The sequence below is a fragment of the Dama dama genome, chromosome 25, assembly GCF_033118175.1.
Source record: "Dama dama isolate Ldn47 chromosome 25, ASM3311817v1, whole genome shotgun sequence".
Classification (NCBI taxonomy): Eukaryota; Metazoa; Chordata; class Mammalia; order Artiodactyla; family Cervidae; genus Dama; species Dama dama.
This window is the reverse complement of record NC_083705.1, coordinates 24,229,062-24,253,871: the sequence shown is the minus strand read 5'-3', so window position 1 is coordinate 24,253,871 and position 24,810 is coordinate 24,229,062. Positions and strand designations below refer to the sequence as shown.

Here is a 24,810-nt window from a genome sequence, read left to right as displayed (position 1 = left end):
GGATCCCTATCTTACACCTTACCTTACTAGAGGTAGGTAGCAAACTGTTCATTCAATGAAGATAAAGTACAGAAACTGGTTGAGGGTCAGCAAGGATGACCATGGCAACTGGAAGAGGATGAGGGGCACCATATTTTACAGAGAGCATAATGCATCTCATCCATATGGTATTGTCCCCACCTGGGTTTTGTTTTAATAGCGCTCTACAGAGAAAATTAGGTATAAAAAGAGACAACCATTAAAAAAAAAGTTAACTAAATATCTGGAATTTCTATTGTTTCTGGAAGACCAGACATGCAAATCAGCACTACTTTAAAGCCCAATCTCTGTTTATTGGTTTGGACTACAGATTAAACCTCAGAATGGAGAATGACAAGGCTAACAGAGTAGTCAGCAGTCTAATCAGAGGAATACGGTGGTGACGGTGTGCAGTCGTCCAGCTGTGCCCAGCTCTTCATGACCCCATGGACTGCAGCATGCCAGACCTCCTGGTCCCTCACCATTTCCCAGAGTTTGCTCAAGTTCATGTCCATTGCATTGGTGATGTCACCCAACCATCTTATTCTCTGCCACCCTCTTCTTTTGCTTTCAATCTTTCCTACTATCAGAGTCTTTCCCAATCAGTTGGCTGTTCACTTCAGGTGACCACAATATTAGCCCTTCAGTATCAGTTCTTCCAATGAATATTCAGGGTTGATTAACATTGACTGGTTTGATCTCCTTGCTGTCCAAGGGACACTCAGGAGTCTTCTTCAGCACTACAGTTCAAAGGCATCAATTCTTTGTGCTCTACATTTTTTACAGTCCAGCTCTCAGATCTGTGTGTGACTACTGGAAAAACCATAACTTTGACTATATGGACCTTTGTCAGCAAACTGACATCTCGCTTTTTAATACACTGTCTAGGTTTATCAGAGCTTTTCTTCCAAGGAGCAAGAATCTTTAAATTTCATGGAATATGGTAGCTATAAAATAAAGTCAGCAGAACAAGAAGCTGCTGCTGCTGCTAAGTCGCTTCAGTCATGTCCGACTCTGTGCGACCCCATAGACGGCAGCCCACCAGGCTCCCCCATCCCTGGGATTCTCCAGGCAAGAACACTGGAGTTGGTTGCCATTTCCTTCTCCAATGCATGAAAGTGAAAAGTGAAAGTGAAGCCGCTCAGTCGTGTCTGACTCTTAGCGGCCCCATGGACCGCAGTCTACCAGGCTCCTCCGTCCATAGGATTGTCCAGGAAAAAGTACTGGAGTGGGTTGCCATTGCCTTCTCCAGAACAAGAAGGTCATAGAGCAAAAAGTTGATAATTAGATTTTCCAGACATATATAATCAACTTTATCCCTTAGGACTTAGAGGAGCGGGGATCTACTCCTTTCACTATAGCTGATTGCATTCTTGGTAGGAGTAATCTGGGGAAATGAAATATATAAAGCAATGCTATCACTCTAATTTTACCCTGCCTAGCTGTTATAGACCATCACTGGGGAGTTCAAAAAGGAAGTCCACTGTATCTGTTTTTTTGTTTGTTTGTTTTCTGTTAGCACTTGCTGCCTCAGTTTGCAATTGCGTAATCATTTGTGTTTAATATCAGAATGTCTGAATGCTCCATTGGACTCAGCCTGATGGGGTCAGACATCTGTTTATGTGCTACTATCTGTCCTCTGGCCAGCAGAGTTTGTGCTAAGTTGCTTCAGTTGGGTGCGACCTATGGACGGTAGCTCACTACGTTCCTCTGTCCATGAGATTCTCCAGGCAAGAATACTGGAGTGGGCAGCCATGCCCTTCTCCAGGAGATCTTCCTGATCCAAGGACCAAACCCGCATCTCATGTCTCCTGCATTGGCAGGTGTGTTCTTTACCACTAGAGTCACCTGGCCATCAGAGTAATGCTATAATATTAATTGAATGAGTGAACAGAGTACTAGCGTGTGGTAAGATAAGGCAGTTTTAGCTAGGGAGAGAAGAGGGAAGAGGGAGATTTGATGCTCAAGGCCATGAAAGCATCAGTCCTGGCCATGCTCTGCTGCCAAAGGGAGTGTAGAAATCCAGGCAGAAGAAAGACGGAAACCCCCAGCAATGTGAAGGCCTGCAACAACTGTCTCAGAAAAACATCCATTACCAAACAGGTAAGCAATAGTTACAAGAGGCTGTCTTGTTTAGAGAGCAAAGATCATTTGTAAACAGGTAAGAGAGAAGCAACCACAAACTTATTCTTGATGGAGTCAGTTTGAATATGGTTTTAAGTAAACAGAAAGTTCGGCTAAGCTCGTGTATTCCACATCCCAAAGGATTTCATAAAAAAGTCTCTATTTCATACCAAAAGAAGAAATATGTGTGTTAAAATGACCAAATTAAAAAGTTTGTAACTGAGGTTCTAAGAGAGCTTTTTCCAAGGTTATACCCTAATGACTAAACAACCTATAAAAATTATGAATGTAGAGCACATTTGCCTGAGAGTACATGTGTGTATGTGTATACAATTTGGGCTATAAAGGAATTACATTGACAAATAATTGTTCTTATTTTGTATACTTTTCCTTTTCCCTCATTCATATCCATATTAGAGTTCTCCAGAGAAACAGAATCAATGGGTACAGTGGTGGATCTACATACCTATCATTTAATTATTTTAAGGAATTGATGAATATGATTATGGAAGAATACCAAGATCTGTAACTGACAAGTTGAAGACCCAGGAGAGCCAATGGTTAGGTTCCAGAGGAAGGCAAGAAAAGACCTATATTTCAGCTGAAGGACAGGTAAGTGGATGAGCTAATTCTTTCTCCATTACTTTTATTATTCTATTCAGGTCAACAGTTTGGATGAGGTCTACCTCCACCGGGAAGGACAATATTCCTTACTCATTCTCCTCATTCAAATGCTAATGTCACCAAGAAATCCACTCACACAGATTCAGAACACTGTTGAACAATTATAGATATCCCGGCTCCCTGTGGCCCAGACAAGGTGACATAAAATTAACAACACAAAATTTTGTCTAGAAGAATGTAAGGAAATGACTGAGATATACTTCAGTCCTATCATTTTTACATAATTTTGCAGTTTTGGAATGAATACTCTTCATTATTAGTGCACTGGAAAACACTAAAATATCCATATGTCATCACCACCAGCTAACTATTAACAAAATAAAATAATACAGTCAACTAACATTTTATAACCATGATGTCTACAAAAGGTGGTATTTAATGACTCAGCCAGCCTTCCAGGAAATGAGATTTTGAAAATTATAAAGGATTGCTATTGATTAGATTTACTGTTCATCAGACACTTTAGCAAGACCGACCACTAGTTTATAGTATTCAAATTGGGGATATTTGTATATTAATGAATGTGCCAAAAGTAGTGATATTCTCTACTGGAAAGAATCTGGCCTTTTTAAAATTAAGCTATTATAACTTATTATAATTATGTTCAAATATAACTGATGCTGCCATTCAAAGCATCACCTTTGGGGGAAAATGTCCCCAGTTGAACAATGCTGCTGTTCAGAAGAGGGTCACATAAGGAAATATTTCTAGCTATTTGATTATTTACTCTCACCTCTGCAACCAGCACTTTTTTTCTATGTAATTTCTTTTGTTTACTTGTCTTGGTGCTAGTAACTTTTGGCCATCACGTGATATAAGGACCACCCTTACTTAGGATGTCAAAATAGTGATCAAAAGTCTTGAAGGTAAGTCAAGAGGAACTGTGAGACAGGACTGGGCAGTAGCAGCACCACTGAACTGTATGTGTGGCCCCTTAACACCAACTTGAAGGTAGGTGGGGAAAAGGAAAGGAACCAGGGGCGAGAATTTGAAAATATTAGTTTCAACTATGCCACTGACTTCCTGGCAGAATGGATGATCCTCAATGTCCTCTTCTCCTCCTCCCTGTTTAACACATTTGTGGTTCCAGCTTAATTAACTCAACTCTCCCTTCAAGCAGAGAAGGCAATGGCACCCCACTCCCGTACTCTTGCCTGGAAAATCCCACAGACGGAGGAGCCTGCTGGGCTACAAACAGTCCATGGGGTCGCGAAGAGTCGGACACGACTGAGTGACATCACTTTCACTTTTCACTTTCATGCATTGGAGAAGGAAATGGCAACCCACTCCAGTATTCTTGCCTGGAGAATCCCAGGGATGGAGAAGCCTGGTGGGCTGCCCTCTATGGAGTCGCACAGAGTCGGACATGGCTGAAGCAACTTAGCAGCAGCAGCAGCTCCCTTCAAGAGTGTGTTCTGAATGACCAAAGGCAGGTAATTCCAATTGCTCTTGCCAGAGTTCTTGCTGAAGAGGCTGATAGATAACCAGTTACCACTCCTAAAACAACAGGTACATAGTTTTTGGTTGTTCTTTGGTTTTACCAGGTTTACTCCATCAAACTAAGAAAAAGAACTTTCACTCTATACTTAGGAGAATGATAGGAGGAAACACATTGCATAGTTTGTACTGGCAGCTTTGTTGTGTAAGGAGAAATACAAAATAAAAATAAGAAGCTTAGATTTCCCAGTTGAAAATAAAGGAAGTGACTTTCTTCCTTCTTTTCCTGAAGCATTTACCTTAGGAAACTTGAAAGCTATTTTCTCTCTCTTTTTGAAAGTATGTAAATCCTTTTGAAAGCCACATAAGCCTTTGGCCAGCTCTATGACCCCAGCTTTATTACACAGAAACTGAGAAAGCATTTCTGTCTCTCAGTTTCTGTGTGAAGGTAGGAGACTAATTTTGCCTGGGACACTTATTCCAAGTAGCAAAATTACCTCTTGTAATAAAGACATGAGAATTTTACTGTTCTCTTGAATAAAGTCAGTTAGCTAACATAAATGGTCACCTCAATTACCAAGTGAATTTAGGATAAATTATATGTGACAAATTGTGATGTTCTCTTACTTGACTAGTTATTGTTTATCATGAGAACATATGTGTAATGATTGTATCTGCTTGGCTATATAAGAGGGTAAGATTTCTGTCTGCAGAGTTTTGTAGCTTATTGAACATAAGTAGCTTATTGAACAAAAATTTTTGAATTATCAGGGAAAAATTAGACTCCAGTACTAATTCTCGTAACATACAATTCTTAAGCAACATGAGCGAATGGCCTAATAAAACCATTAGGGATGAATATTGACTGTAGTAATATGATAATAAACATTTTTCTAAAACACAAACACAGAAAATGAACAATGGAAAAACAAAGCACCAAATGATCATTTTAAGTCTTGTATGTATAAGTTTTGGGTTTATGTTATACCTTACTGAGGGTTCAGTTCAGTTCAGTTCAGTCGCTCAGTCATGTCCAACTCTTTGCGACCCCATGAATCGTAGCACGCCAGGCCTCCCTGTCCATCACCAACTCCCTGAGTTTACTCAAACTCGTGCCCATCGAGTCGGTGATGCCTTCCAGCCATCTCATCCTCTGTCGTCCCCTTCTCCTCCTACCCCCAATCCCTCCCAGCATCAGGGTCTTTTCCAATAAGTCAACTCTTCGCATGAGGTGGTCAAAGTACTGGAGTTTCAGCTTCAGCATCAGTCCTTCCAATGAACACCCAGGACTGATCTTCTTTAGGATGGACTGGTTGGGTCTCCTTGAAGTCCAAGGGACTCTCAAGTGTCTTCTCCAACACCACAGTTCAAAAGCATCAATTTTTCGATGCTCAACTTTCTTCACAGTCCAACTCTCACATCCATACATGACTACTGGAAAAACCATAGCCTTGACCAGACAGACCTTTGTTGGCAAAGTAATGTCTCTGCTTTTTAATATGCTATCTAGGTTGCTCATAACTTTCCTTTCAAGGAGTAAGCATCTTTTAATTTCATGGCTGCAGTCACCATCTGCAGTGATTCTGGAGCCCCAAAAAATAAAGTCTGACACTGTTTCCACTGTCTCCCCATCTATTTCCCATGAGGTGATGGGACCAGATGCCATGATCTTAGTTTTCTGAATGTTAAGCTTTAAGCCAACTTTTTCACTCTCCTCTTTCACTTTCATCAAGAGGCTTTTTAGTTCCTCTTCACTTTCTGTCATAAGGGTGGTGTCATCTGCATATCTGAGGTTATTGATATTTCTCCCGGCAGTCTTGATTCCAGCTTGTGTTTCCTCCATGCTAATTGGCTTCTAACATAATCTAGTTCATCCACAACTGAGAAAGTTTTCACCTATTCCTCTCAGAAGGAACTAATATGAACTCGATCAGTATAATGATTAGAAAAAGAAAAAAAAAAAAAAAAAAGCAGACTCTATTTCCAGATTCAAAGTAAAAGCTGATACTTAAATGATGCCTTCTTAAAATGATGTTTCCATAATTTTAATGCTTGGGCTTCCCTTGTGGCTCAGCTGGTAAAAGAATACACCTGCAATTCAGGAGACCTCGGTTCGATCCCTGGGTTGGGAAGATCCCCTGGAGAAGGGAAAGGCTACCCACTCCAGTATTCTGGCCTGGAGAATTCCATGGACAATCCATGGGGTCGCAGAGAGTCGAACACGACTGAGCAACTTGCACTTTCACTTAAGAACAATTTTTTTCTTTTAAGTGTGGTAATAGAAAGATAATGAGACATAAGTCATATTGGTGTGAATAGGGATTCTATTCCTTTCTTGTAGTTTGGGAAATGAATTTTGAAGTCTGAGCACAGCTGTAAGTTAATTATAATCTTGTTGCACTTAACTCATCACAATGTATACTCAAAGCCTGCAAAAACAGAATGAAACACCTTCTCTTTCCAGAATGGGAATTTTTTACATAGTACCAGTTGAGTAAATAAACTGAACACATGTAGATAGTCAATGGCCAAGAGATTGGTGGCCATCCATGGAAACAAAGGTATCTTCGTCATGAGGAAGTTAGTTTTTGGTTCTTTTGGTTAGGTCAATTTGCATTTGGTTTTCCTAAGTATACTTAATGAGGATGGTGAACTACAATTTCTGAAGCTTTTTGTTTGCCTATATTTCCATTTGGTTCGAGTATTCAGAGGAGAGAAATACAAATTCTAACAATCATATGTTTCCCCATTACAAACAATGCTAGCGGATGTCCCTGTGCATTTCTACTCATATATCTTACATGAACGTGTTAGAGTATGCTGAGAAATGGAACTGTTGGTTTGTAGGATATGCTTATTTTCAACTTGAGAAGATATTGCCAAATTGCCCCTCAAACCCAGTTTATCCTCCAACCAGCTGTGTATGAGATTTTCATTTCTATATCTTCTTATCACTTGGAGTTAATATAGTTTTTGCCAGTTTAATGGGTTTTAAATGACATCTTGTTTTGTTTTTCATTTTTTTCTCAACCACTGATGATACTGTGTCTGTTTTCTTCCTTGAGTCTCTTTTCTATTGGATTATTTATCACATTCTTATTGACTGATAGGAATATTTGATTCTTTCTATTGCCTGTAGTGCATGTTGGTGGTATTTTTTTTTTTAATTTCATGTTTAGGTCTATATCAGATACATAGTAATTTTGTGCATGATTTTACTTGGGCATCTAATTTTATAGTGGAAATGGATTGTCCTGATACTGTTTACCAAGTAACTACCTTTCCCTCTTTGATTTTTAATGCATTCTCTAATATATGTAAAAGTCCCACAAAGACTTTATTCTCCTCAAGAGTGCTCTGTTTTTCCTATTGATCTTTCTCTGGACCAATAGGAAAATATTTTAATTACTACAGCTTTATAAGTCCTGATATCTTGATTAAAGCAAGTCACCCCGACCTGTGTGCCTTCAAAATATCATGCTTAATCTAGTCTTTAGTGCCTTCATGTAAATATTAGAAATTGCTTGATACCTTGCAAGGGATTTTGGTTATAATTGCATTTAACCTTGTGTTTAATTTGCAAAGAATTTACATCTTTAATCATACTTTTCACAAGTAAAGTTTGTATATATATATCTTACCTTTTATTCAAATATTTTATAGGACCCATATATCTTCTATGTTCTAACTCAGGTTTGCTGCTGCTGCTGCTAAGTCACTTCAGTCGTGACTCTATGCGACCCCATAGAGGGCAGCCCACTAGACTCCCCCGTCCCTGGGATTCTCTAGGCAAGAACACTGGAGTGTGTTGCCATTTCCTTCTCCAATGCATGAAAGTGAAAAGTGAAAGTGAAGTTTCTCAGTCGTGTCCGACTCTTAGCGACCCCATGGACTGCAGCCTACCAGGCTCCTCTGTTCATGGGATTTCCCAGGCAAGAGTACTGGAGTGGGGTGTCATTGCCTTCTCCGAACTCAGGTTTAGTGAGGTATAATTTATGTAGGGGCTTCCCTGGTGGCTCAGGTGGTAAAGAATCTGCCTGCAGTGCAGGAGACCAGGGTTTGATCCCTGGAGAAGGGAACGGCTACTCGCTCCAGTATTTTGGGCTGGAGAATTACATACAGTCCTTGGGGTCGCAGAAAGTCAGTCAGACATAACTGAGCAACTTTCACTTTCACTTTCTTTCTTTCAATTTATATAGAGTAAAATAGACTCTGTGGCTGTGCAGTTCAATGAATTTCTGACAAATGTATATAGTCACATAACCATTATCTCAGAATATAGATCATTTCCCATCACTTCCAAAAGTTTGTGGTTAACCTGCTCACCTACCACTACTCCCTGGTAACCGTTGATCTGATGTCTGTCCTATAGTTTTGTCTTTTTCAGATTATCATATAAATGGAATCATACTATGTGACTTCTTTTAGGTAACATAATGCTTTTAAGATATATCCATGTTGTTTTATGTAATGGTTAATTTCTTCCTTTTTAGTGTGTTATTCCCTTGAATGTACATGACATCTTGCTTCCAGTTTGAATGGTTATGAATAAAGCAGTCATAAATATTCACTTACAGGTTTTGTGTGGACATAGCTTTTCAGTTTTTGCTGGGTAAAGACCTAGGTTTTGAATTTCTGGATCATATGGTTACAGTATTTTTAACTCTATAAAAACATTCATAGTCATGTTATGTACTGAGTCTTTCCTTTATTTTATAATATCATTATTGAATTAATATTTTCATTCCAGAATATGCTCCCTCAACATTAGGTATCTGGCAATATGGTAACAAAATGTGTTGGCTTTAGTTCTTGTATAGCATCTGTCATTTTGTCTCAAGTCAGCTAAGATAATGCCTGGAGGTTTGAGTCAAATGACATGAAGAGTATTTAAATAAAGTTTAGCATGTCTAGATTTAAATCTTAGCCTTGTACTTCTCATCTGTGTGCTTTTGAGATACTCATTTTAAATTTTAAAGTTTTAGTTTCCTCGTCTTTTAAATGGAAACTAATATCTGATTTTTCTAAATTGGTCAATAAAGATCAAAAGAGATACTGCAATGCTAGTATTGTACTATATAAACAGAAGTTGGTGAATTTCTTTCCCTTTTCATTTTAAAACTATTTAAAAAATGAGATTCTCTGATCAGATTACACAGGGAAGAGAATTTCTAGGATAAAACCATTTCCTCTACTAGTTAAATTTAACATTTGCTTTAATTATGGTATAAAACTTAGCTATTAGCTATTAGAAAGCTCAGTTAGTAAGTAAAAGTAATTATTATTGTAAGATACTACATGTATCCAGAACAAGACAGGTAATACTAAAGTCTTCACATTTATACTATCTCTGTATCATATCTTGCTGTGTTATAAATATTATTTTGTTAAATGCATTGCTTATTTGTGGGGAAAAAATATTTGAGAAACTTCCAGGTACCATACAATGTGAAGCCACTCTAGAAGACAAGATTCCTCGTCCAGTAAGGAAGTCAGGCATATGAACTAAAATGATAATGCAATGTGATATGTGCTATTGCAAAGTCCTCTATATCTAATTTGCCCAGGTGAGTAACTAAAGTGTCTTTGAGTAACTAAAGTGTAAATGAACTTTTCTATTTTCCTCAGGTCGATAGAGAAAGAAGAACTAGCATATGAAAGCAATAGTGTTGGGGGTAACAAAACAATTCCTTATCAATAGAATTATATGTTGTTTGATATGGCTGGGACACAGTGTATGCAGAAGACTTGTGAGTGATTAAAGAGTAGCCAAGGGATCAAATTATTAAGTGCCATATATGCCATATTAACATTTGGTATAATGTTCATGAGGGAAGTAAATCATCTTAAAAATTCATGTCACCATTTTCAAGAGACAATATCTTGCCTTGGGGTTCTCTCAAACTGGAACCTGAGATAAGGACTTTGGTGCAGGTGGTTTACTTGGAAGTTATCCCAGGAATCAGGAGGAAAGAATGGAGGAGAGTGGGACAAGAAAGGAAGAAAGCCAAAAGTAATATGTCTGCTGCTCTAGGAAGTACAGGGTCAATTCTGCAGGGATCTCTGAGAACCTCAGAGAAGACTTCCAGAACTATGTATCTAAAGGATAAGGGCCGGGACATGGGTCTACTGAATATTTCCCCAGGGAACTCCCCAGACTATCTATACAGTAACCTGCCAGTTGCCTGGGTAGTCATGCAGCTTGAAGAAAGCCCCAAAGCGAAAAAGTGAAAAGATAATGGATGTATTTAGAATGGAAGTGTATGCTACAACTATGAATGAAATCTGAAGAGGATATGAACTCATTTGCTGCAGGTGAGAAAACAGAGGTAGCACAGAGCCTAGGTTTTAGTTACATTGCACTCCACCATGGATATGTTTTGGTCATGAAATTTCTGTTGCTTTCCAGTTATACAAAAGCAATTATTGAAAATGTCTTCACTTTGTTCATTAGCTTGGCTGGATTCTCTGAGCAGCAGACACCAAGATGGGATTAAACATGTGAGAGCTTCTAACTGGAAAAGGCCTCCAGTTAGAAAAGGAGAGGGAACCACATATCAGAAAAGCCATGATGAGTGATATCACCAAGATGGCAACCTTGGGCATAGCTGATTTTGCTCTCCCTCATAAGAACAGCAACGAACAACTATTCATGGATAAGACACCATTAAAATAATCCTAGAACTTGAAGGTGAAGCAACTCTCTGCACCACAGGGACCAAGACAGACTGCATTAGACAGGTAAGAGGAATGTCTACACAATGACCTCATGGCTCCTTCCCTAGATCGGCATAGCAGCACACCAAGAGGTTTCCTCTGAGCCTGCATTTCCTCCGTGGGAAAGAGAGCCCAGGGTGACATCAGGCTCTTACAGCATTATGGATTGCTGTGCTGGAGTCTACTCTGGTTTCACTGCATGGGGATAACCCAGGGGAATCCACAAAGGGACCTGTGGGACTCAGCCACCAGGAACCTGATTGACACTGAGAGAAGAGGAGAGCTTCCAGCAAGCAGCCACATTCCTACCTGCAGGGCTCAAGTAGTAGCCCCAATAAGGGGGTTTGCTCATCTGCAGAGTCAAGTCAGGGCAGAGTCTGACCAGGGAACTTGGTGGGGCAAGGACTGCTTAATTCAGGTGCCCAAACAAGGAGCTCTGCTGGCTCTAGAGCCTGGTCTGTCTACAGCCTGGCAGGAGCCCGAGTCATAGCTCCAATTGCTATAGAGCATGGTGCTGAGCCCTCTTCTGACAGGAAGGACTGGTGACAATACATGGAAACTGCACAGCAACTGTTAAGTGGAGAAGCAGGTGAACACAGCTGTTGGCCCTCAGAACAAAGGCAGTACCAGGTATGGAGGGTTCCCTTGTTATAGCCAGGTAGGGATGTTAATTCCTACCTCCTCCATCAACTGCAAATCATAGCTCCTAGCCCCTGCCAACCAAAAAGCCTTTTGAAAAAATTTGGAGTGGCCAGAAGTAGGCCCTTCCCATTCCAGCCAGGCCAGAGCCAGAGTCAGCCCAGCTCATTGCAGAGCATGGGCCCCCAGAGCAAAGCCAGTGGCCCTGTTTAACCAAGGAACTTGGGTCATGGATTGGCTTGAGTTAAGGTCACAAAGAGAATTCAGCAGCCTTGAAGCTGCTTTTCCTACTGCACCCAGGCAGAGTAATGAATTTGTAACCCTAGTTACTGCTGAATACAGCCTTCAGGCCACCTGACCAGGAAGCTTATGAGAACACATGGGGAGCTGTGTAGCCCGTTAAACAACACTGATAACAGTGGGACTTATCACAGCCGCAGCTTTCCCTGTCTGCAGAGCAAAACCAGCGGCTCACCTGACAGGATATTCAGTACACACTCTCACCTGATTCAGAATACAAAACAGAGAGTTGTCCAAGCCCTGGGTCCCGTTCCTGCTGCCCTTTCAGGGCTGGGAAGCTACTCATAGCCCCACCTACTGCTATGTATAGTACCCAGTCCCTACTGTTTAGTATGCCTGGCCAGAGAATCTAGGCAACTACGAAGCCAATAGTCACACGTGGGCAGGGAACCAAGCCAGCAGTTCTATCCAGCTCTTCTCTCCCAGTGGCACACCACCCTACACACAATGTCAGAGCCTGAACAGTTGCTTTGCTCAAAAATAGAACCCAATAGAGCCATAAGTTGCCCAACGATGTTGCCAGCAGACATGTCCAGAACCCCCGGCTGAAGTTACTGGTGAAGAACTATCTCTGCCAAAGTGAACCTACAAAGTCTAGAGGTGGAAACTTATTCAGATGCAGATATCAAGGTAAAGAATCAAGGATCAAGAAAAATGAGGTAATTATGACAGTGCCAAAGGAAACTGTTTAATAATAAATCTCTAATAACTGATACTAAAGAGCTATGAACTATCAGATAATTCAGAATAATTTTTTAAAATGTTTAGTGAACTCCAAGGACCATGAGGTGGCTGCACAGCACTGGAGTGGCAGCTATGCAGCTTTGGAACAACTTTGAGAAGATACCCCATGTCCAAAGGCAAAGGAGAAGCCCCAGCAAGATGGTAGGAAGGGCAAAATCATGTTTAGAATGAAACCCCATACCTGCCAGAGATGCTCAGAGGGCTCAAACAAATCTTGGGCGCACCAGGACCCAGAGACCCCACAGAGACTGAGACAGAACTGTGTTTTAATGTCTCCTGTGGAGGTACAGGTCAGCAGTGGGCCTCCCTCCAAGCTCTCCTCTTGGAGGAGGTCGCCATTAATCCCGCCATAGAGACACCAAAACTTACATAGGACTTACACAGGACTGGGAAACAGACTCTTGGAGGGCACAAACAGAACCTTATGCACACCAGGACCCAGGAGAAAGGAGCAGTGACCCCACAAGAGACTGACCCAGACTTGCCCATGAGTGTCCAGGAGTCACCAGCAGAGGTGTGGGTTGGTGGTGGCCTGCTGCAGAGTAGGGGGCACTGAGTGTAGCAGTGCATGCATGGGACCTTTTGAATGAGGTTGCCATTATCTTCATTACCTCCACAATAGTTTGGCCTCAGATAAATAACAGGGAGGGAACACAGCCCCACCCTTCAACAGGAAATTGGATTAAAGATTTACTGAACATGGACCCGCCCATCAGAACAAGACCCAGTTACCCTCTCAGTCAGTCTCTCCCATCAGGAAGCTTCCATAAGCCTCTTATCCTTCTCCATCAGAGGGCAGACAAACTGAAAGTCACAATCACAGAAAACTAGCCAATCTGATCACAAGGACCACAGGCTTGTCTAACTCAATGAAGGTATGAGCCATGCTGTGTAGGGCCACCAAAGATGGATGAGTCATGGTGGAGAGTTCTGACAAAATGTGGTCCACTGGAGAAGGGAATGGCAAACCACTTCAGTATTCTTGCCTTGAGAACCCCATGAACAGTATGCAAAGGCAAAAAGATATGACACTGAAAGATGAACTCCCCAGGTCGGTAGGGCCCAATATGATACTGGAGAAGAGTGGAGAAAAAACTCCAGAAAGAATGAGGAGACGAAGCCAAAAAAAACCCAAAACACCCAGTTGTGGATGTGACTGGTGATGGAAACAAAGTCCAATGCTGTAAAGAGCAATATTGCATAGGAAGCTGGAATGTTAGGACCAGGTAAATGGGAAGTGGTCAAACAGGAGATGGCAAGAGTGAACATCGACATTATAGGAATCAGCAAAGTAAAATGGATTGGAATGGGTGAATTTAATTCAGATGACCATTATATTGTGGGCAAGAATCCCTTAGAAGAAATGGAGTAGCCATCATAGTCACAAGAGTGTCCAAAACGCAGTACTTGGATGCAATCTCAAAAATGACAGAATGATCTCTGTTCATTTCCAAGGCAAACCTTTCAACATCACTGTAATCCAAGTCTATGTCCCAAACAGTAATGCTGAAAAAGCTAAAGTTGAATGGTTCTATGAAGACCTACAAGCTCTTCTAGAACTAACAACCAAAAAAGATGTCCTTTTCATTATAGGGGACTGGAATGCAAAAGTAGGAAGTCAAGAAACACCCGGAGTAACAGACAAATTTGACCTTGGAGTACAGAATGAAGCAGGGCAAAGGGTAATAGAGTTTTGCCAAGAGAATACACTGGTCATAGCAAACGCCCTCTTCCAACAACACAAGAGAAGACTCTACACGTGGACATCACCAGATGGTCAATACTGAAATAAACTGATTATATTCTTTGCAGCCAAAGATGGAGAAGCACTATACAGTCAACAAAAAAAAAAAACAAAAAAGACTGGAAGCTGACTGTGGCACAGACCATGAACTTCTTATTGCCAAATTCAGACTTAAATTGAAGAAAGTAGGGAAAACCACTAGACCATTCAGGTATGACATAAATCAAATCCCTTATGATTATACAGTGGAAGTGACAAATAGATTCAAGAGATTAGATCTGATAGACAGTGCCTGAAGAACTATGGATGGAGGTTCGTGACATTGTGCAGGAGGCAAGGATCAAGACCATCCCCAAGGAAAAGAAATGCAAAAAGGCAAAATGGTTGTCTGAGGAGGCCTTACAAATAGCTGTGAAAAGAAGAGAAGTGAAAAGCAAAGGAAAGATATACTCATCTGAATGCAGAGTTCCAAAGAATAGCAAGGAGAGATAAGAAAGCCTTCCTCAGTGATCAATGCAAAGAAATAGAGGAAAACAACACAATGGGAAAGACTAAACATCTCTTCAAGAAAATTAGAGATACCAAGGGAACATTTCATGCAAACATGGGCTCAATAAAGGACAGAAATGGTATGGACCTAACAAAAGCAGAAGATATTAAGAAGAGGTGGCAAGAATACACAGAAGAACTGTACAAAAAACATCTTCACGACCCAGATAATCACGATGATGTAATCACTCACCTAGAGCCAGATATCCTGGCATGTGAAGTAAGGAGGGCCTTAGGAAGCGTCACTACGAACAAAGCTAGTGGATGTGATGGAATTCCAGTTAAGCTATTTAAAATCCTGAAAGATGATGCGGTGAAAGTGCTGCACTCAATATGCCAGCAAATTTGGAAAACTCAGCAGTGGCCACAGGACTGGAAAAGGTGAGTTTTCATTCCAATCCCAAAGAATGCTCAAACTGCAACAAAATTGCACTCATCTCACACGCTAGTAAGTTCAGTTCAGTTCAGTTCAGTGGCTCAGTCGTGTCTGACTTTTTGCGACCCCATGAACTGCAGCACGCCAGGCCTCCCTGTCCACCACAAACTCCGGGAGTTTACTCAAACTCATGCCCATTGAGTCAGTGATGCCATTCAGCCATCTCATCCTCTGTCGTCCCCTTCTCCTCCTGCCCTCAATCCCTCCCAGCATCAGGGTCTTTTCCAAGGAGTCAACTCTTCGCATGAGGTGGCCTAAGTATTGGAGTTTCACCTTCAGCATCAGTACTTCCAATGAACACCAAAGTAATGCTCAAAATTCTCCAAGCCAGGCTTCAGCAATATGTGAACCATGAACTTCCTGATGTTCAAGCTGGTTTTAGAAAAGGCAGAGGAACCAGAGATCAAATTGCCAACCTCTGCTGGATCATCGAAAAAGTAAGAGAGTTCCAGAAAACCATCTATTTCTGCTTTATTGACTATGCCAAAGCCTTTGACTGTGTGAATCACAACAAACTGTGGAAAATTCCAAGAGATGGGAATACCAGATGACCTGACCTGCCTCTTGAGAAACCTGTATGCCTGTTCAGTTAGAACTGAACATGTAACAACAGACTGGTTCCAAATAGGAAAAGGAGTACGTCAAGGCTGTATATTATCACTCCGCTTTTTTAAACTTATATGCAGAGTACATCATGAGAAACGCTGGGCTGGAAGAAGCACAAGCTGGAATCAATCTGCCGGGAGAAACATCAATAACCTCAGATATGCAGATGACACCACCCTTATGGCAGAAAGTGAAGAAGAACTAAAGAGCCTCTTGATGAAAGTGAAAGAGGAGAGTGAAAATGTTGATTTAAAGCTCAACATTCAGAAAATTGATATCATGGCATCCGGTCCCATCACTTCATGGCAAATAGACGGGGAAACATTGGAAACAGTGGCTTACCTTATTTTGGGGGGCTCCAGAATCACTGCAGATGGTGACTGCAACCATGAAATTAAAAGACACTTATTCCTTGGAAGGAAAGTTATGACCAACCTAGACAGCATATTAAAATGCAGAGACATTACTTTGTCAACAAAGGTCCATCTAGTCAAGGCTATGGTTTTTTTCAGTAATCATGTATGGATGTGAAAGTTGGACTATAAAGAAAGCTGAGCACTGAAGAATTGATGCTTTTGAACTGTGGTGTCGGAGAAGATTCTTGAGAGTCCCTTGGACTGCAAGGAGATCCAACCAGTCCATCCTAAAGGAGATCAGTCCTGGGTGTTCATTAGAAGGACTGATATTGAGGCTGAAACTCCAATACTTTGGTCACCTGATGTGAAGAGCTAACTCATTTGAAAAGACCCTGGAGGCAGTCCTAAGATGGCGAAGGAATAGGACAGGGAGATCAATTTCTCCCCTACAAATTCATCAAAAGAACACTTGAACGCCAAGCAAATTCCACAGAACAACTTCTGAATGCTGGCAGAGCACATCAGTCACCCAGAAAGGCAGCCCATTGTCTTTGAAAGGAGGTAGGAGAAAATGTAAAAGCTAAAAAGAGAGACAAAAGAGGTAGGGACGGAGACCCGTCCAGGGTAGGGAGTCTTAAAAAAGAGAGGTTTCCAAACACCAGGAAACACTGTCTCCAGCGGGTCTGTGGTGAGCCTTGGAATCTCAGAGGGTAAAGTAACCAAGAGGAAAAATAAATAAATAATTAAAACCCACAGATTACCTGCCTATCAGCAACTCCCAGCAGAGCAGCAGCCCAGAGCTAGCAAGAGGGGGCGGGACAGGGAGGAGTGGGGCTGCATTGCTTAGGGTAAGGACCTGGCCTGAATGCCCTGAGGGCACTCTGAAGGAACTAGCTTGAGATAGCAAACCAGACTGTGGGATAGCTATCCTGAGAAAAGGCAAAAAGCCCTGACCTAAGACACTGCCAGGCTTGCTCACAGAACAAAGGACTGAGCAGAGCTAGCCGGCTGCGGACCAGCCCATCCCCCCACCGGAGACAGGCAGGCGAGGGCGGCCAGAGCTGGAAGGGGGCAATCTCAGCTCCAGAGTGGCATCCTATACCAAACTGCTAGCAGACTTCTTTGCTAACCAACACTTCTTGGATTTCTGGACGGTCGACATCCGCCAGGAGGGTCTCAGCCAGAGATCAGCTCCCCAGAAGAGACACACCTAGAAAACTGAGCGGCTGGGATGGGGGAGGGGATAAGTCGCAGCCTTCAACTGGGGGCGACTACATGCACCAAGCACCTGGTCACCTGAGCTGCTCGGACCTGGGACGGTGCAAAACGCAGGCCCAACCAAGTCTGCGTTTTTGTGGAGTACCCGAGAACCTGAACCTGAGCGGCTTAGACCTGGGAAATGCATGCAAACCAGGGCCTGCAGCAGACAGTTCCTGGCAGAGCAACCTAGAGTCTGAGCAGTGTAGACTGGGTAAGCACACACGCCATGAGCGGGGGCAAACCCAGTGTGGCTGAATCACTGTGAGCACACGCCAATGAGATTTGTTTGTGGTGTTCCTCCCTCCCCAAAGCACGACTGAACGAGCCAGCCGAAAAAAAAAAAAGTGACCACCACCACACCCTTTGTGTCAGGGCGGATATTAGACACCAAAGAGACCAGCAAACAGAAGAAGCTAAAATAAACAGAGGGAACCGCTTGGAAGTGACAGGTGCAATAGTTTAAAACTCTGTAGTTAGCACCGACTGCATAAGAAGGGGCCTATTGACCTTGAGGAGTACAAGCTGGGCCAAAGAACTATCTGAAAATGAACTGACCCCACACTGTCCACAACAGCTCCAGAGAAGGTCTTAGATATATCTTTACTATTTTTTAAAATTTATTTATATTAGTTGGAGGCTAATTACTTTACAATATTGTAGTGGTTTTTGCCATACATTGATATGAATCAGCCATGCATTTACATGTGTTCCCCATCCTGAATATTATCATTTTGTAAATTTAATAAAAAAAATTTAATTTTTAAAAAAAGTTTAAGTCCCCACTACTTCTTTAATTTTCACTTTTATAACCTACTATTACCTTGCAAAAAAGGAAAAGAAAGACCCTATTTTTAAAGCAAACTTCATATATATATATATATTTTATAATTTTTGTGACTTTTTTTTTTAGTATTGTATTTTTGAGAATCTAACCTCTACTCTAGATTTTTAATCTTTGCTTTTTGGTATTTGTTATCAACTTTGTACCTTTAAGAACCCAGTCTTCAGTACCCATTTTTACTTGGGAGTGAGATCACTGGCCTGATTGCTCTCTCCCCTTTTTGACTCCTTTTTCTCCACCAGGTCGTCTCTATCTCCCCCCTGCCCCTTTTCTTCTCTACCCAACTCTGAATCTCTTTGTGTGTTCCAGGCTGTGGAGAACATTTAGTGAAATGATTACTGGCTGATCTGTCTCTCTCCTTTTGATTCCCCCTTTTATCTTCCTGGCCACCTCTGTCTCCTTCCTCCCTCTTCTCTTCTCTGTGTAACTCCGTGAACATCTCTGAGGGATTCAGACTGTGGAGAACACATAGGGAAGTGATTACTGGCTAGGTTGCTCTCTCCCCTTTTGATTCCCCCTCTTCTCCTCCTGGTCACTTCTATCTCCCTCCTCCCTCTTCTCTTCTCCATGTAACTCTGTGTACCTCACTGGGTGTCCCTCACTGTGGAGAAACTTTTCATCAGTAACCTAGATGTTTATCATTGGTGCTGTGTAGATGGAAAAGCCTTGAGGTTACTATAAGAACAAGACTGAAAACCAGAGGCAGGGGGCTTAAGTCCAAATCCTGAGAACACCAGAGAACTCCTGAATTCAGGGAACATTAATCAATAGGAGCTCATCAAACACCTCCATACCTACACTGAAACCAAGCACCACCCAAGGGCCAACAAGCTCCAGAGCAAGTCATACCATGCAAATTCTCCAGCAACACAGGAACATAACCCTGAACCTCAATATACAGGCTGCCCAAAGTCACACCAAACCCATTGACATCTCAAAACTCATTACTGGACACTTCATTGCACTCCAGAGAGAAGAAATCCAGCTCTACCCACCAGAACACTGACGCAAGCTTCCTTAACCAGGAAACCTTGACAAGCCACCCGTCCAACCCCACCCACAGTGAGGAACCTCCACAATAAAGGGGAACCACCAACTGCCAGAATACAGAAAGGCCACCCCAAACACAGCAAAATAAACAAGATGAAAAGGCAGAGAAATACCCAGCAGGTAAAGGAACAGGATAAATACCTACCAAAACAAACCAAAGAGGAAGAGACAGGGAATCTACCTGATAAAGAATTCCAAACAATGATAGTGAAAATGATCCAAAATCTTGAAAACAAATTGGAGTTACAAATAAATAGCCTGGATACAAGGATCGAGAAGATGCAAGAAAGGTTTAACAAGGATCTAGATGAAATAAAAAAGAGTCAATATATAATGAATAATGCAATAAATGAGACAAAAAACACTCTGGAGGGAACCAACAGTAGAATAATGGAGGCAGAAGATAGGATAAGTGAGGTAGAAGATAAAATGTAGAAATAAATGAAAGAGAGGAAAAAAGGAAAAAAGAATTAAAAGAAATGAGGACAACCTCAGAGACCTCTGGGACAATGTTAAATGCCCCAACATTCCAATCATAGGAGTCCCAGAAGAAGACAAAAAGAAAGACCATGAGAAAATATTTGAGGAGATAATAGTTTAGGGAAGTTTCCTTCCCTAAACTGGGGAAGGAAATAGCCACCCAAGTCCAAGAAACCCAGAGAGTCCCAAACAGGATAAACCCAAGGCAAAACACCCCAAGACACATATCAATCAAATTAACAAAGATCAAACACAAAGAACAAATATTAAAAGCATCAAGGGAAAAACAACAAATAACACCCAAGGGGATTCCCATAACAGCTGATCTTTCAATAGAAACTCTTCAGGCCAAAAGGGAATGGCAGGACATACTTAAAGTGATGAAAGAAAATAACCTACAGCAAGGAGAAATCAAAAGCTTTACAGACAAGCAAAAGCTGAGAGAATTCAGCACCACCAAACCAGCTCTCCAACAAATGCTAAAGGATCTTCTCTAGACAGGAAACACAGAAAGGGTGTATAAACTCGAGCCCAAAACAATAAAGTAAATGGCAACGGGATCATGCTTATCAATAATTACCTTAAATGTAAATGGGTTGAATGCTCCAACCAAAAGACAAAGACTGGCTGAAGGAATACAAAAACAAGACCCCTATAGATGTTGTCTACAAGAGACCCACCTTGAAACAAGGGACACATACAGACTGAAAGTGAAGGGCTGGAAAAAGATATTCCATGCAAATAGAGACCAAAAGAAAGCAGGAGTAGCAATACTCATATCAGATGAAATAGACTTTAAAACAAAGGCTGTGAAAAGAGACAAAGATAGACACTACATAATGATCAAAGGATCAATCCAAGAAGAAAATATAACAATCATAAATACATATGCACCCAACATAGGAGCACCACAATATGTAAGACAAATGCTAACGAGTATGAAAGGGGAAATTAACAATAGCAATAATAGTGGGAGACTTTAATACCCCACTCACACCAATGGATAGATCAACTAAACAGAAAATTAACAATGAAACACAAACTTTAAATGATACAATAGACCAGTTAGACCTAATTGATATCTATAGGACATTTCACCCCAAAGCAATGTATTTCACATTTTTCTCAAGTGCACATGGAACCTTCTCCAGGATAGATCACATCCTGGGCCATAAATCTAGCCTTGGTAAATTCAAAAAAATTGAAATCATTCCAAGCAACTTTTCTGACCACAATGCAATAAGATTAGATGTCAATCACAGAAGAAAAACTATTAAAAATTCCAACCTATGGAGACTGAACAACACCCTGCTGAATAACCAACAAATCACAGAAGAAATTAAAAAAGAAATCAAAATATGCATAGAAATGAATGAAAATGAAAACACAACAACCCAAACCTATGGGACACTGTAAAAGCAGTGCTAAGGGGAAGGTTTATAGCAATACAGGCTCACCTCAAGAAACAAGGAAAAAGTCTAATAAATAAACTAACTCTACACCTAAAGCAACTTGAAAAGGAAGAAATTATGAACCCCAGGGTTAGTAGAAGGAAAGAAATCTTAAAAATTAGGGCAGAAATAAATGCAAAAGAAACTAAAGAGACCATAGCAAAAATCAACAAAACCAAAAGCTGGTTCTTTGAGAAGTTAAATAAAATTGAGAAACCATTAGCTAGACTCATCAAGAAACAAAGGGAGAAAAATCAAATCAATAAAATTAGAAATAAAAATGTAGAGATCACAACAGACAACACAGAAATACATAGGATCATAAGAGACTATTAGAGCAACTATATGCAAATAAAATGGACAACTTGGAAGAAATGGACAAATTCTTAGAAAAGTATAACTTTCCAAAACTGAACCAGAAAGAAATAGAAGATCTTAACAGACCCATCACAAGCATGGAAATTGAAACTGTAATCAGAAATCTTCCAACAAACAAAAGCCCAGGGCCAGACGGCTTCATTCTGAATTCTACCAAATTCTAGCTGAATTCTACCAAACATTTAGAGAAGAACTAACACCTATCCTACTCAAACTCTTCCAGAAAATTGCAGAGGAAGGTATGAGGCCACCATCACCCTAGTGCCAAAAACCTGACAAAGATGCCGCAAAAAAGAAAACTACAGGCCAATATCACTGATGAACATAGATGCAAAAATCCTTAACAAAATTCTAGCAAGGAGAATCCAACAACATATTAAAAAGATCATACATCATGACCAAGTGGGCTTTATCCCAGGGATTCAAGGATTCTTCAATATCTGTAAATCAATCAACATAATACACCACATTAACAAATTGAAAAATAAAAACCATATGATTATCTCAATAGATGCAGAGAAAGCCTTTGACAAAATTCAGCATCCATTTATGATAAAAACCCTCCAGAAAGCAGGAATAGAAGGAACATACCTCAACATAATAAAAGCTATATATGAGAAACCCTCAGCAAACATTATCCTCAATGGTGAAAAATTAAAAGCATTTCCCCTGAAGTCAGGAACAAGACAAGGGTGCCCACTCTCACCATTACTATTCAACGTAGTTTTGGAAGTGTTGGCCGCAGCAATCAGAGCAGAAAAAGAAATAAAAGGAATCCAGATTGGAAAAGAAGTAAAACTCCCACTGTTTGCAGATGACATGATCCTCTACATAGAAAACCCTAAAGACTCCACCAGAAAATTACTAGAGCTAATCAATGAATATAGTACAGTTGCAGGATATAAAATTAACACACAGAAATCCCTTGCATTCCTATACACTAACAATGAGAAAACAGAAAGAGAAATTAAGGACACAATTCCATTCACCATTGCAATGAAAAAAAAAAAAAACAACTTAGGAATATATCTACCTAAAGAAAAAGACCTATATATAGAAAACTATAAAACACTGGTGAAAGAAATCAAAGAGGACACAAATAGATGGAGAAATACGCCGTGTTCATGGATCAGAAGAATCAATATAGTGAAAATGAGTATACGACACAAAGCAATCTACAGATTCAATGCAATCCCTATCAAGCTACCAATGATAATTTTCAGAGAACTAGAACAAATAATTTCACAATTTGCATGAAAATACAAAAAAAAAAAAAAAAAACCTAAAATAGCCAAAGCAATCTTGAGAAAGAAGAATGGAGCTGGAGGAATCAACCTGCCTGACTTCAGTCTCTACTACAAAGCCACAGTCATCAAGACAGTATGGTACTGGCACAAAGACAGAAATATAGATGGAACTATATTGGAACAAAGTAGAAAGGCCAGAGATAAATCCATACACCTATGGACACCTTATCTTTGACAAAGGAGGCAAGGATATACAACGGAGAAAAGACAATCTCTTTAACAAGTGGTGCTGGGAAAACTGGTCAACCATTTGTAAAAGAATGAAACTAGAACACTTTCTAACACCATACACAAAAATAAACTCAAAATGGATTAAAGATCTAAATGTAAAACCAGGAACTATTAAACTCCTAGAGGAAAACATAGGCAAAACACTCTCTGACATAAACCACAGCAGGGACCTCTATGACCCACCTCCGAGAATTTTGGAAATAAAAGCAAAAATAAAAAAATGGGACCTAATTAAAGTTAAAAGCTTCTGCACAACAAAGGAAACTATAATCAAGGTGAAAAGACAGTCTTCAGAATGGGAGAAAATAATAGTAAATGAAGCAATGGACAAAGAATTAATCTCAAAAATATACAAGCAACTCCTGCACCTCAATTCCAGAAAAATAAAAAACCCAATCAAAAAGTGGGCCAAAGAACTGAACAGACATTTCTCCAAAGAAGACATACAGATGGCTAACAAACACATGGAAAGATGCTCAACATCACTCATTATCAGAGAAATGCAAATCAAAACCACAATGAGGTACCATTTCACACCAGTCAGAATGGCTGCTATCCAAAAGTCTACAAGCTATAAATCCTGGAGAGGGTGTGGAGAAAAGGGAACCCTCTTACACTGTTGGTGGGATTGCAAATTAGTACAGCCGCTATGGAGAACAGTGTGGAGATTCCTTAACAAACTGGAAATAGAACTGCCATATGACCCAGCAATCCCACTGCTGGGCATACACACTGAGGAACCAGAATTGAAAGAGACACGTGTACCCCAATGTTCATCGCAGCACTATTTATAATAGCCAGGACATGGAAGCAACCTAGATGTCCATCAGTAGACGAGTGGATAAGAAAGCTGTGGTACATATACACCATGGAATATTACCCAGCCATTAAAAAGAATACATTTGAATCAGTTCTAATGAGGTGGATGAAACTGGAGCCTATTATACAGAGTGAAGTAAGCCAGAAAGAAAAACACCAATACAATATACTAATCCATATATATGGAATTTAGAAACATGGTAGCAATAACCCTGTATGTGAAACAGCAAAAGAGACACAGATGTATAGAACAGGCTTTTGGACTCTGTGGGAGAGGGCGAGGGTGGGATGATATGGGAGAAGGGCATTGAAACATGTATATTATCATATGTGAAACAAATCGCCAGTCCAGGTTCAATGCATGATACAGGGTGCTCGGGGCTGGTGCACTGGGATGACCCAGAGGGGTGGGTTGGGGAGGGAGGTGGGAGGGGGGTTCAGGATAGGGAACACATGTACACCCATGGTGGATTCAAGTCAATGTATGGCAAAACAAATACAATATTGTAAAGTAAAATAAATTAAAAAAAGAAAAGAAAAGAAAAGATCCTGATGCTGGGAAAGATTGAGGGCAGGAGGAGAAGGAGATGACAGAGGATGAGATGATTGGATGGCATCACTGACTCAATGGACATGGGT

The 24,810-nt window shown here is 40.7% G+C and overlaps 1 long non-coding RNA gene across 1 annotated transcript in view; it reads left to right on the top strand.

The window, feature by feature from the left end:
* Positions 1–10,192: 10,192 nt before the first annotated feature.
* LOC133046485 (uncharacterized) overlaps positions 10,193–24,810 on the top strand; it is a 40,054-nt gene continuing 25,436 nt past the window's right edge. The window contains exons 1-2 of the long non-coding RNA XR_009690517.1: positions 10,193–10,578; positions 10,718–11,004. This is a non-coding gene — a long non-coding RNA (uncharacterized LOC133046485). The remainder of the gene's footprint in view (positions 10,579–10,717; positions 11,005–24,810) is intronic.